Source organism: Gopherus evgoodei, chromosome 1, assembly GCF_007399415.2.
Source record: "Gopherus evgoodei ecotype Sinaloan lineage chromosome 1, rGopEvg1_v1.p, whole genome shotgun sequence".
Lineage (NCBI taxonomy): Eukaryota > Metazoa > Chordata > Testudines > Testudinidae > Gopherus > Gopherus evgoodei.
Window position 1 is genome coordinate 361,180,193 of NC_044322.1, and position 14,883 is coordinate 361,195,075.

At 45.5% G+C, this 14,883-nt stretch overlaps 1 protein-coding gene across 1 annotated transcript in view; it reads left to right on the plus strand.

Moving 5' to 3' along the window:
* The window catches only part of EXOC4 (exocyst complex component 4), a 632,193-nt gene that overhangs the window by 564,186 nt on the left and 53,124 nt on the right, over positions 1-14,883 (plus strand). The window lies entirely within an intron of this gene.

Genomic DNA, 14,883 nt, shown 5'->3' on the forward strand with positions numbered 1-14,883 from the left:
GAACATTTAGAAGAAAATCTTCAGAAGGAACTTTAAAGAAACCCCTTACAGTCTCTCTGGAATGATGAAACAGTGACAGCTCCCAGGATCCTACACACACGTTCATCAGATGCCCAAAGAGCAGATTAACCCATAAGTGTTCACATTGCACTAGCTGCTGTGGAAAAGAGAAAAAGCAGCATAAAAACTCACTGCAGAGTTATGTTAACAAAGCATTTTCTAAACAAAGAATTGCTTCCAGTACTTGAATAACTCTCTGTAAGGGAGATTCCCTTTTGAAATGAACATTCCAGGTTCCCCCATGTTCCTTCAAAGCAGAGGTTCTGTGGGTCAGAGGTATGATGAGAGGAAGTAACAGTTTGGAAAAACAGTGAAAACAAAGCAGAAATGCAAAACAGTCTAACAATATCCCAGTGTAGCCAGCGTTCATGATTTGATCGTGCATCTTGCAATATTTGGTGCTTTTCTTGAAGCCCTGGCTCTTGGAGTCACATGGTGACATGAGACTCTTTGCTTTCATTTTTAGAAACAGTCTAGTCCGGGTAGGTCTGGAGAAAAGCTTGAAAACATGAGCCCTAAAGTCTAAAACACCAGAAAACAAATGAAACCCCCCACACACACGTACACACAGTTGTTCGTTTTATTTTAAATCTCCTGATCCTGAAACCAGTCTCATTTGTGAGAACTCATTCTTTTTGAACGTTTGGGGTTGACAATGCTGAGATGCGAGAGAGAAAGTGAAATGTGACTACAGTTAAACAGGGCAAGAAACCTCATAAAAATGCATTTGAAAATACTTTACGGAGTTCAATAACACAAATGCAGAGGGAAATAATAAGAAAAAGAGTGACACTAGAAGGAAGCCCAGAGACTGGATGAGGCTTTCGACGGAGGCTTGAAATGGGATGGAGATTCAGTCAGGAGGAGAGATGGAGGAAAGCAACAGTAGCAAGAGCGCAGAGAGGGGCAAAGAGGAGGCTAGTATTAGAGAAGAGTACAGAAAAAAGAGACTCGGTCAAGGTAGCCTGGAGCAAGCCCATGGAGTGTTGAAAACAAGGATGTATATTCTGAACCGGCTCCTTGGACAAAGTGAGGCACTAGTGTAGCTCTGAGAGATTCTGAAGATGGAGGCTGGGCTTTTTTGTATGTGTAATAAGGAAGGGAGCAGCTGTGTGCACATGGTGGAGCCTGGAGAGTTGGGACTCTGAAGACATAGAGAAGGGGACGGGGATCTCATTTCCGTGTGGGTGAGGTTAACCATGCTGCCTTTGCATGGTAAAAAGGGACGCACCTGCTGCTATATTGGAGATTTAGGCCATGTCTACACTAGGAGCTAGTGGTGTGATGCCCAGCTTATGTGCACATACTGGTGCTAGCTCTCATCTGAGCTAGCACACTAAAAATAGTACTATATCCGTGGCAGCATGGGCAGTCGTGAGTGGCAGATTTGATGAGCTAGCATGAGTATGTCAGATCAAGCTGGGAATCACCCCCCTACCTTGGAGGGCAGATGTAGCCTTAGAGAGGGCAGTAGTTTGATCAGTGGGAGCTGTGGGGAGAGGAGCTGGGAGGGATGGGGCAGTGGACTTGTTGGGGCAGGTACTGTCCAGCAGTGCTCCAAGCTCCTTTGACAGGTGTCTACCCCATCTGCAAACCTGCTAAGGAGTGCAGAAGCGGAGATCCTTTCTTGTTCTGGCCAATCCAAGGAGCTTGGGAGAGCCCAGGAGCTGGAGCGGGCGGGTGTTGGGAAGGAGCAGGGGAGGTTGGCAAAGAGAGATTTGATAACCATGGAGCCAGACCTTCAAATGGAAATTCCTAAAGTTTTCCCCACAGCCTGGTTTTATTTAGCTTCACAGTTGGTCCAGTGTCTGGAGTGGAACACGCCAAATCTGGAATCCAACTTTCCAGCTCAGGCCTACCTAGCTGCATGGGCAGCCTGGTATTACTGTAGACTGCTGCTGAGGCCATGCTGCACTGCCTGGAAGCTTTGCCCCACCAGGAGGCTGCACCTCTCCGTGCCCAGAGGCAGCGCTAGCTTCACCACTAATCACCAAAACATTTCCAAACTCTCAGCTGCCAACAGCAAACCCTTTTCAGAAAGCGCGCTCCCTCATCTGCATGCTTGCCATTTCAGAGATGTGGCTTGTAATTGCTTATTGGAATAACTGAACCTTGCAGTACAGTGTTTTGTATTAGACGTGCAGCTAATTACTGTGTTGAGCCAAGCCAACCACATGAGAGATGTTAATGGAAGGTATAGCATCATACTGTGAAAACATCCCCTCCCCACCCTCGCCACCCCCCACCCCACGCACAGAAGGAGCTTTGCATTTGCTGCAGTATCAGCTTCTTTCCAAGAAGGGTAGCGCCTTGCAGCTTTGTCCCACTCTTGGAAAAGAGGATCCTCCTTAGCTCTAATCAGCTGAAGGTGGAGGAGCGTCTCCACCAAAAGATGCTGAATGCTTCCACTGACCATCTTTCTGCCAATGCACGTGTAATTAGGGCTTGATTATGATAATTGCCTGCAGGTGAGCACAGCCTCTTCTGCCTCTTAATCCTCTTGGGAAAGTATTTCCCTTTTTGTTCCTGATTCCTGTCTCACCCATCCGGACAGCCTGAGTTATTCCTCATGTCATGGAACTAGCACACCACCCTGGCTTCTGTCTACACGGCCTCATAGTTCATTCCTCTCACCCATTTTACTTTGCTGTTGGCAGCTGGGAGTTTGGAAATGTTTTTGTGATTAGTGGTGAATCCAGCGGGTTTTCTCATAGCACTATAATACTCACCACTGTCGTGTTTTGCCCTTTTTATCAGTTGCTTTCAAGTTGTTTAGTCAAAGTTTCTGGAGTTTGTTTTCTGGTGATTTAAAGCAGGGAGTCGATTAATTTTTTTAGGTCCAAATTATGTCAGACTTCAACTGGGATGTGAATGAGGGAAGAACTTGACCCACAGGAAGATGTAACAGCCACTCAGCACGTCCCTTGGAAATCTCTGTGTGAGGAGTTGGTCGTTTCCAGGACAGTTTGTAGCAAACAGGAGTCCACATAACAAAGGTGACCATCTGATTAGGGTGTCAGCATCTTTACAGAGCAGCCCAGAAGTGATTATGCCATTTAGATCGACCTGTCCTTTCCCCTGTGTGAGGGCTCTGCAGATCAGGCGATCTTCCTCCTACCACAGGCAATCGCTCCAAAACTGGAGGCATATTGGTAGGAGCAGTATGAGGAAGATTCTGTCTCTACTGTGCAGGCTTCAGATTTAGCATCTTTTATGAGCACTAAATTTACTCCAAAGTAGAAATAAAATAATAATGTAACAGAGGTTTCCCAGCTACAGTGCCTAGGTATTGCAGGGGGTCTGTCAATGGGACACAGTCGTATTAATACTACTTAGCAATTTCCATCTGTAGATCTCAAAGCACTATGCAAAGCTTGCAGAGTAAGGCTGCTACAGTGTCTAGACAAAGCTGGACAACTTACAGCGCTGAGTATTAGCCGCCTTTTTGCCATTCGCTGTCTACCTACTATTGCCTAAGCAGAGAGCTTCGACTGTTTAAAGGAAAGCAGCCATCATCACTCACAAAGGGATGTCCTTAAAAATGACACTTTAAAGCTCCTTTATACCGCTCTTTGGTGTGAATGGGCACACGATTTACGCCCACTTTAGCGCACCTTGATGCTGGCAGAGTGGTGTAAAGGAACCTTAGTATAAATGAAAATCAGACCCGAGGTGGTGTTGGAATTGATGCCTTTCTCTTTACCGTCAGCCTGTGCTGCTACGGCGACACGGGTCTTTATGTTTAACCCAAACATTTCAAATTAACTGAATTAAGCTCTTAAATGTGGGTATATTTCCCTCAAGTTGGAGCTTATTTTGTCTATTGCTGAACTTGGAACACATCTCACTGGATCGATTGTTCACTGAGACTTTTTTTTTTTCTCACTAGAGATCTTTTATTAATAGATAACTTTATTTAAAAGCCAGAATAATTAAAGACTACAAAATGTCTGTCTGACCTCCAGCAGCAACAGGAGGACTTAACGAATGTGTCTGCTTCATTAGTGCAATAAATGTGGATTTTTTTAACAGAAAATACTGTAAATCTCCTCTTAATGCGAAATATCTACCATTAGCTTAAAGTGCTACAATTTGAGTGCTTGTATTCTCTGATGAATTCCTGTTGCTTAGACATAACTTAGACTAAATGAGAGTTTTTCTTTTTAGCAACACAAGCAGTCTCATTGTCTTCCAGTATCCATGCCACTCCTCAGCTCAAGTATCCTCAGGATACTTAAAAAGTTAATGGTACATTTCCTATATACACTAAAAGCTGGGTCAGAACCCCTGCTTCTCAACTTTGTATCCATTCTGGGCTTTCACAAGGCTGTCCTCTGTTTCTTCTCTTCATATCTTGTATGGCCTCACATACTCCTCCTCTTCCACTGCCCATAGGTAGGGCCCTACCACATTCATGGCCGTGAAAAACATGTCTTGGACCATGAAATCTGGTGTCTACTTTTAGCCTATACTATACAGATTTCATGGGGGAGACTAGCATTGCTCAAACTGGGGGTCCTGACCCAAAAGGCGGTTGTGGGGGGATTACAAGGTTATTGTAGGAGGAGTTGTGCCATTGCCACCCTTATTTCTGCACTGCCTTCAGAGCTGGGTGATTGGAGAGCAGCACCTGCTCTGAAGGCAGCGCCCTTCCAGCAGCAGCTCAGAAGTAAGGGTGGCCATACCATACCATGCCACCCTTACTTCTCCACCGATGCCTTCAAAGCTGGATGGTCAGAGAGTGGAAGCTGCTGGCAAAGGGCCCAGCTCTGAAGGCAGCGGCACAGAAGTAAGGGTAGTAATACCATATCATGCTATCCTTACTTCTGCGCTGCTGCCGACAGGGGCACTGCCTTCGGAGCTGGGCTCCCAGCCAGCCGCTGCTTCTCTCCTGCTGCCCAGCTCCGAGGGCAGCGCCGCCAGCAGCAGCACAAAAGTAAGGATGGCAGTACAGCAACCCCCCCTAGCATAGCCTTGCAATTCCCCCCCTCCCCCTGCAGCCCTCTCTTTTGGGTCAGACCCCTACAGTTACAACACTGAAATTTCAAATTTAAATAGCCGAAATCATGATATTTACGATTTTTAAATCCCATGACGGTGAAATTGACCAAAACGAACCATGAATTTGGTAGGGCCGTACCCATTGGGGGTCCCAGTGTCCTCACTTTCGCTCCCTTCTTGCTGAGCCAGTCTTTCTTTGATTGATCATGTTCACTCACAGATTTTCAGCTACCTTATCTGCACTGATCACTCAGGAATCTACTTGTCTCCCTCCAGACAATCCTACATCTCATCCTGTCGATCTGACATCCCTTCTTGGTTATTACACAAATAAGATAAACTCATCATGAAAGCCTCTCCATGCCCTTTTCCCTCCATCGCTGTTGATACCACTACCCTCCACCTATCATGCAGGTCAGTTGTTTTAAACGGTGTGTGATATAGATGTCATGGGGAAGTGTGTTCCATCATGTAAGGTTCCCCCAAAGCAAAATCATGATTGCCAGCAGCCCTAAGACACAAGGATTCATAGATTTTAAGGCCAGAAGGGACCATTATGATCATCTAGACGGACCTTCTGCATAACCCAGGCCGAAAACTCAAAATTTCCTGAAGTTGCCCCTGCAGAATTCAGACATCTCGGAAAGCTGTCGGGCAGGATTTGGACTCCCAGAGCATGAGAGGTCCTCAAGTGCAATGGCCACAACAGGCTACCTTGAGCCACTCACACAGTCAATGGTAGAAGCCCTAAAAGGAGGATGGTGTCAGAGTGCAGACTCCTGTCAGGCCATATCTCATGGAAGAGGGCTCAAATATTGGGTACTGGTTACAGACAGTGTTGCCTATAACATTAAACAGCACAAAAGGCTTCATCAAAGTGCTGTGGTATCAGAACCATAACTGTAACACAGCCCCGAGCAGGGCTCTGGGTGTATTTTGTTTCACTGGGCTTTGGACCAAACTGAGAGATTTAAAGGCTCAAAATGGGATTTTTATCCAACTGCCAGCACTACAAAATTGCCTGGGGATCTGAAAACCAAGCTACAGATGTGAGCCTCCAACAGCAGATCTGAGCTCTTGGTTGATGGTCTAGAATCCAGCTGGTTCTCCCATAGCTGAGTTAGCTCTGTGGGACTAAAAGCAGTGAAAACTTGTCTGTGACAGTAAAGTCAGCAGGCAATATTTGACATGCATGAAGGGAGCAGATACACTGAGTGGGAAGGGGACATTTTAACACAGTCACTTATTCTGGCTGTGGCTGAGCTTTGCGGAAGAACTTTTGGCCTTTGGCATCTGATTGCACAAATATATGGCATATGTCCTTCTATGGCATTTGTGATCCAAGTGACTCATTGCTTTTCTGGACCACTCGGAATTGGGCACCAAATCTCCAGCCAGCTGTGTTAGCCAGGTCCTGATATTCCTTTTTGAGAGCAATCTACCCTCCTCATTCAGTGCCCTAACGCTCTTTTCTGATATGTCTGTGCAGAAACTGCCCTTGTAGATTAGCAGATAGTGCCCTTACCCCCTTGACCATTTGCATCAAATATTTAATGGTGAGAGGATTAGAAAGTTGTTTGTCTGACCTGGATCCACCGAGCTCATGGCTTTTCTTCTTAGCCAACATGTATACTGCTGTGCCACACAGTCCTGGGCATTGATCTGGTACCGTGGGGTTCAGCTCTTTAGCTGAAAGTTAGGATGATACTAATTACTCTTGTTCCAGTTTCTTTCCTCTCCCCCCCCCCCCACTGAAGCACAGGGGATTGTCATGTAAAGAAGTGACCTAATTAGCAGTGCAATCAAACAGTCTTCCAATAAAGATTCCTCATCTGTGACCCCAGGAATGCAAGGCCAGTCTTCATGACACCAGCTTCAAGGACTGCAGCATACAGGAGCCTCTTCCCCACTGATGCCCTACATCCAGTTCAGTACATGCATAAGGCTCACCTGTCCATCTGTTATGGGAAAATGGCTCATTCGTGTCAAAGATCAGCAGCAGCCAATCCACCTGACCCTCCCTCATTTGGTGTTGGAAACAATTTAACTGCTGATGTAGATGAGTCAAAACAGTTTTCAAACCCAGCTGAGGGGATCCAGGAGGACCCATTTATGACAAGCATTGTCAGCAGAGGGTCATTTCATGGTGTTGATGCAGTAAGACTGGCTGCACACACATTATATTTGTGAGAATTGGGAAAACCGAAAGCTGCAAACTCTGCTTTAATTCCAGTTAGTGCTGGTGGCAGAGAAGTCAGCCTGTGACTTTGGGCCTACACTGCTCCTTATAAGTCGGGGGATAATCTGTTACTCCCCTTGTTTCCTCTCCTACGTGTGGTACTTTGCCTCGTCCCATTTTGCCGCCTAAAGCAGGAATAGCCTCCCTGCTCCTCTGTAGCATCCATATAGGACTTCAGGTTTTTGATTTTAACTGATGAAACACCACAATTTAAAAAAAAAAAAACCACCACCACCACCAGACATGGTCACTTGTATCCAAGGGCTTGTCTACACAGTGCAGTAATGCTGAGTACAGGGGTGTAATTTCTAAAGCACACTAACATGTTGCTCATTAATTTGTCTAGACCAGTGAGTCTCAAACTTTTTTGCTTAGCAAGCCTCTGAGTGTGAGCCCCCCCCAAAACACCCTTTTAAATATATTTAATGCCATTATAAATGCTGGAGGCAAAGCGGGGTTTGGGGTGGAGGTTGACAGCTTGTGACCCCCCCGTAATGACATTGCAGCCCTCTGAGTGGTCCTGACCACCAGTTTGAGAACCCCTGGTGTAGACCCTGCAGTAAAGATTCCTTAGTATGTTTTAACACAATGCTGTCTGAAAGAATGCTACATTAAAGCTCACTACGAAACTTTGCAAAAAGATTATGCATTACAATATATGCTGCTGGAATGAATAATGTCTATAATGTATAATGATATAATGTAATATGCATTGCTCATTACAGTATATACAAAGAGAGAGCCCCAAAACACCCTGATTTTTAGACATCTATATAAAACTAAAAAATTGCTGAAAATAACCCCCAAATTAATAACCCCCCTAAAACAGAAGCCCTACATACCCCTGAACCTCCTCCCTCCTTCTCCAGATCATTCCTGGAAAGACTCACTACTTTCAGTTTGTCTTCCAACACTGATCTCCATTCCTACCACCTTTGTGCACTTAGCTCCCTCAAACTAATTTAGTTCCTTTTAAATAAATAAATTTTAAAAATGACTATGTCCAAAATCACATACACTCTAAAGAGGAATCTATAAATCAATAAGATGTGTGTGTAACTAAAGCATCTCTTTTTATCTTCATTATCTCTTGCTGTTGTAGCCCTCATGCTTCTGGTCCCAACCCCCTTGTTTGTCATCTGTTACTGTCTTGTGTCCTGCTTGGAGCCAGATCTTGCAGACAGTGGTCACTACAAAGTGTGGTCCCACTGGTGGCAGTGGAGACTGCTCCCGGTGAGTGCTATGCTCTGTCGTAAGCATTTAGAAGATCAGGACTGGAATCAAAGTGGCATGCAGGGCCGGTACCTGGCTCTATATGTATCTAGTGCAATTCACCAAGACAGCATACAGCTGAATCTTGCTAAAATTCACATGTTCACAAACCCTTTAACTCTCTCAAAATACCCAATATTCTTACTTCACTTCTTCACAAAGATTTCATAGCAGAGATGACAGTGCTGTTAGTTGGTCAGTAACTACTAACATTTCATTAATTTTATGGAACACGTCGTATGTTTATTCTGAATACTATGAAGTACTGCGATAAACAACTAAAACTCAAGTACTCTTCATAAACTAAATGAGCAAGTAAAAGCAGCAAAGAATCCTGTGGCACCTTATAGACTAACAGACGTTTTGGAGCATGAGCTTTCGTGGGTGAATACCCACTTCCTCAGATGCATCTGAGGAAGTGGGTATTCACCCACGAAAGCTCATGCTCCAAAACGTCTGTTAGTCTATAAGGTGCCACAGGATTCTTTGCTGCTTTTACAGATCCAGACTAACACGGCTACCCTCTGATAAATGAGCAAGGTGCATTTTGTAAAGCAGCAGCCTTGGGCTTTGTTTTTCAAAATCACTTTTGTGCATTTGTTCACAAATTTTAACAACCCTCAGTGGGTCCTCATGTCTGCTTCCCATTGAAATCAGTGACAAAACTCCATTGAGTTCAGTGAGGGAAGGAATGAACTCTTCCCGGAAATCCTGGCTATAGGAAAGTCACTGGGAGTTTTGCCATTGATTTAAATGGAGCCAGGATTTCACCCCCAGTTTTTAGTGTGAATTAGCCAGGTGAAGCCTGCAGCTGTTTTTGAGCTAGCCAAGCGTACGCGAAGGAAGGTGTTGAACATTTAACAGGTGAAAAATGCCTCTGCTAACTCAGTAGCAGCTGAAGGGATTTTTTGTTAAGCGTTCCAAACCAATTCATTTCAGAGGGTACGTCCAGACTACCCACCGTATCAGCGGGTAGCAATCAATTTTTCGGGGATCGATATATCGCATCTCATCTAGACGCAATATAGCAATCCCCGAACGCGCTCCGTCGACTCCGGAACTCCACGGGAGCAAACGGCGGTAGCAGAGTTGACAGGGGGAGCCGTGGACGTCGATCACACGCAGTGAGGACGGGAGGTAAGTCGGAATAAGATACTTCGACTTCAGCTACAGTATTCCCATAGCTGAAGTTGCATATCTTACATCGACACCCCTCCCCCAGTGTAGACCAGGCCTGAGCCAAACATGAGAGAATTCAACCCAAGAGGAAACTTTTGGGGGGCAGTGGCAGGAAATGATGGTGTAAGTGACAGGAAACAGGGGAGTTAGAATGCAAAGTGCATCTTAGCCTAGTGACACAGTACACAAGCAAACGGACATACGCAATGGGATTCTCGTATGTCCAAACCCTAGAACTATAAAATCCATGTACTGCAAGAGCAGATAAGGTATGAGGGCTTTTACCAATGAAGAAAATCTACTCTGTAGGTCATTAGGTTCATTTCTGTTTAGAATAGGAATTTGTTTCTTTCCATCCTCTACCAGGAGCTCGGATTCAAAAAATGTCTAGTGAGTCAGAGGGTATCTTCACCTTCAACGGCTTGCACTCCCCCGAGGCTACAATGTTCTGCTGCTCTCTTATTCTTTCCCTCCCTTCAAACTCAGAGGTGTGTTTTCCCCTGATAATCCCTTTCTCCAGGCAATGTGTTTGCAGAAACGAATGGAAAACAAACCACTTTTAAAGGAATTATTGCCTTTTTAAAAGTGCTAATTTCCATGTGAAATTTATGCCTGCCAGCAGAGGCAGCCGAGATGCACCACAGGCAGTTCTAACGAGACAATTCATTAGCTGGCGAATGTACACACACCATAAAGAACATTAATTTGCAAAATGGAAAACTAATAGAGTGTTTAGCTGGCTCTTTATCACCCAGTGACAGTCTGCACTCATCTCATCATTAGTGTTTGCTGAACTGATGGGGGCTGCAGCCTGGGCAGCTTATCACTACTCATCTCAAATGAGTTTGCGATGCTTTTTCAGCTTGGCTGGCCTGCCTCTCTCCTCCCTTGCTTTAGTTTTAACTTGTAGTTAGAAACACAGATTTATGAGAGGAAGCTCATAGCTTCCATTGCTCTTAGCACGTTCTCTACTTCACTTCTCTTTCCCTACACACGCCAGTAGGGGGCTCGAAGGATCTTTACCCCGGAGTTCCCTTGTTATCTGGAAGATCTTTTATTATGGTCATGGTCCCCTCCAGCTGAGGACTAGATTCTGTTCCTTAATTAGCTAGATGGATGCTGTTGTTAATGCAAATTACATGTTCCCCATTCAAAGGCTGAACATGCTGCTTCCTTTGCCCTGTATGGACTTTGTCTGAGTATTTAATTCACTCACAAATTATGAGATTTTCAAGGCACTCAGTGTTCGGCTAACTTTGTTCCCATTGAAATCCGGGGGAGTTTTGCCATTGATTTCAATAAGAGCTGAGTTTGACCAATGCAGAGCTCTTAGAAAATCCCATCCTACACTGATCTTTTATTTGTAAGGTCCAGGCCTGGCCCTTGAAATTCCTCCTCTCATGCAGGAAAGAAGTGCCTTTTTATTTTTGCCGGACTCCATGGTCTTCACTTCATATTTCTCTTGATAAATGTGGATTAGTCATTTTCAGTCCCTTGGTCTTTTTGCACGCGTGTGTTAAATGTTCCTGGAATCCTGGAGCCTTGCACAGACTCTTTGTCCAGAGATTATGTCTGTATTTAATGCTCACGATAGCACAGAGAGTCATTGTGCCAACTTAAACCAGGCTTGGCCTACTGTGCAGGGTACATAAACCAGGTACTCAACGTGCTGTGAAGACTCCATACTTACAAGCATCGCTGTGCCAGTGAACCTAAGACTTGACCTGCAGCACACCTGCTATTCCACACCTGGGCCCCAAATTGCGTTGGCTAGTGAAACTCAAGCCTGACCCACAGCCAGAATGGTGGCTGAAATGTTCAAAAGTATGTGGTGTCACCCCTCTCCCTGTTCCTTTGAGCAACTGCCCTTTAAAGATCAGGCAAATGTACACTTTTGGAGCTTTACTCACATGAGTCATCTCAAGTCAATGGGGCAACTCAACTGAGTAAAGCAACATACATGTATGAGTGTTTTCAGGGTCAGGGACTAAAAAGATTAACTAAATAATCTTTCTACAGCTATCGTCACCCAGGTTTCCGGAAGTGAAAGCCAGAGTACTGATCTGCAGTGCTTAATTTTTGCCAATTGGGGCTTTTTTTATTGCTTTTTCAGGACAAGAGGGAAACCGTGGTAGGTAGGAAGACAAGTTTTTTTAGACAAGTAGTTGTAGTGCAGTTCTGCCTTTGTAAAGTAGGCTCAAACCCTCAGTCTAAGCACCCCTAACTACACCTCTACCCCGATGTAACGCGACCTGATGTAACATGGGTTCACATACAACGCGGTAAAGCTCTGACACCCTGCCCCCATCTGCCCCCTCCTACTTCCCGCCCCCTGACTGCCCCCCTCAGAACCCTGACCCATCCAACCCCCACTGCTCCTTGTCCCATGACTGCCCTCTCCCAGGAACCCCGACCCCTAACTGCCCCCCTGGAACCTCACACCCTATCCAACCCCCCCCCGCTCCCTATCCCCTGAATGCCCCAACACCTATTCACACACCCTGGGACTCCCACGCCTGTCCAACCACTCCCTGTCCCCTGACTGCCCCCCCTAGGACTCCTGCCCCTTATCTAACCCCCTCACTCCCTATCCTCTGACCATGCTGTTCAGAGCACCAGGACTAGCAGTCATAAGTAGTACAGCGTAAGTAGCACATTCCTACGGGGAGCAATTTAATACACTGCACCCGGCCCTCCATACAGTTTTAGGACTCCGATGTGGCCCTCAGGCCAAAAAGTTTGCCCACCTCTGATCTAACACCATTAGCATGGAGGCCTGTTCTTCATCCATCCCCAGGAAGCAGTTATGTACCAACATCACCCAGGGCTGTTTCTTTCCTGTACCCAGACTGACAAAGGGCGTGAAGATCTGAGGCTTAATTGAAAGAAAGATGGCATTGCTAATTGTGATATTCTAAAAAGACATCTCATGACCATCCTGTCGCTGGCTTCAAAACGTAGAGGTCTCCCGATGTTTGCCTCTCCCTAAGAAATCTACTTGAAAAAAATCCTTGATGTCGGATCTGACACATGCCCATTGTACATACTTGTGTGTGCTCCTCCTGTTTGCTTCTTTAGAAAGCAAACATTTGCTAGTCTGTCTGATTTCTTCCCACTCCTTACCAGGCCTTTTCTGTCAAATACCGTTTATTCGTATTTATTTTTATTACACGAGTGCCCAGAGGCCCCAAGTGAGATCAGCGCCTGCCCCACTATGCTAGAAACTATAAACACGATGAGAGACATTTCTTGACTCAAAGAGCTCACACTCTAAATAGCCGTGGCATGCAAAGGAAATATTAGCACCATTTTACAGATCTCAAGTATCAGAGAGGTAGCTGTGTTAGTCTGGATCTGTAAAAGCAGCAAAGCGTCCTGTGGCACCTTATAGACTAACAGACATATTGGAGCATGAGCTTTCGTGGGTGAATGCCCACTTTATCGGATGCATGATGGTGACTTAGAGCACAAAGAGATTCAGTGACTTGCCCAAGGTCACATAGGAAGTCTGTTGCAGAGCCACGAACTGAACCCAGGCCTCTAGAAGTTTAGTCCAAAGCAGTAACCACAACAGTATCCTTCCTCATGCGTTTATTTGTAGTTAGCACTTGCAGTGATTTGCTGTTTTCATCTGACAATTAGTAAATCTTTCTGGTCCCAGGACTGTGGAGTGAACTCCCATAGCAGCTAAGGACCATCATCCACTGCACCACCTTCCACTCTGTGTGCACTTTTTGTCCTTGCCTTCGCTACTGTAACATATAACAAAAAGCTCCAAAAAAAATACTCCACTACATATGCTTCACCCCCAGGAAGAGGGTAAAAGAACAATATGTGACAGACGTTAGTCACATTGCTCAGTGCGCTACCAGAAAGTGCTCAGATACTACTGCTATGTGCACGGTACAAGAATCTATATAGACTAGAACAGAGTGAGAAGTAAAAGGTGAGCGGCTGTTCCTAATGTCCCTGGCAGAATCATAGAATATCAGGGTTGGAAGGGACCTCAGGAGGTATCTAGCCCAACCCCCTGCTCAAAGCAGGACCAACCCCAACTAAATCATCCCAGCCAAGGCTTCTTTAAGCCTGACCTTAAAAACCTGTGAAGAAGGAGATTCCCCCACCTCCCTAGGGAACCCATTCCAGTGCTTCTCCACCTTCCTAGTGAAAAAGTTTTTCCTGATATCCAACCTAAACCTCCCCCACTGCAACTTGAGACCATTACTTCTCGTTCTGTCATCTGCTACCACTGAGAAGTCTAGATCCATCCTCTTTGGAACCCCCTTTCAGGTAGTTGAAAGCAGCTATCAAATCCCCCCTCATTCTTCTCTTCTGCAGACTAAACAATCCCAGTTCCCTCAGCTTCTCCTCATAAGTCATGTGCTCCAGCCCCCTAATCATTTTTGTTGCCCTCCGCTGGACTCTTTCCAATTTTTCCACATCCTTGTAGTGTGGGGCCCAAAACTGGACACAGTACTCCAGATGAGGCCTCACCAATGCCAAATAGAGGGGAATGATCACATCCCTTGATCTGCTGGCAATGCTCTTACTTATGCAACCCAAAATGCAGTTAGCCTTCTTGGCAATAAGAGCACACTGTTGACTCATATCCAGTTTCTCATCCACTGTAACCCCTGGGTTCTTTTCTGCAGAACTGCTTCCTAGCCATTCGGTCCCTAGTCTGTAACAGTGCATGGGATTCTCCTGTCCTAAGTGCAGGACTCTGCACTTGTCCTTGTTGAACCTCATCAGATTTCTTTTGACCCAATCCTCTAATTTGTCTAGGTCTCTCTGTATCCTATCCCTACCCTCCAGTGTATCTACCACTCCTCCCAGTTTAGTGTCATCTGCAGACTTGCTGAGGGTGCAATCCACGCGATCCTCCAGATCATTAATGAAGATATTGAACAAAACCAGCCCCAGGACCAACCCTTGAGGCACTCTGCTTGATACCGGCTGCCAGCTAGATATGGAGCCATTGATCACTACCCTTTGAGCCCGACAATCTAGCCAGCTTTCTATCCACCTTATAGTCCACATCATGGACATGTGTCTGAATGTGTCCAAACACTAGCTTTCTTCTAGCAGAGTTATAAAATTGTATTGTGATGTTCTTTTCTGAAATGCAAACA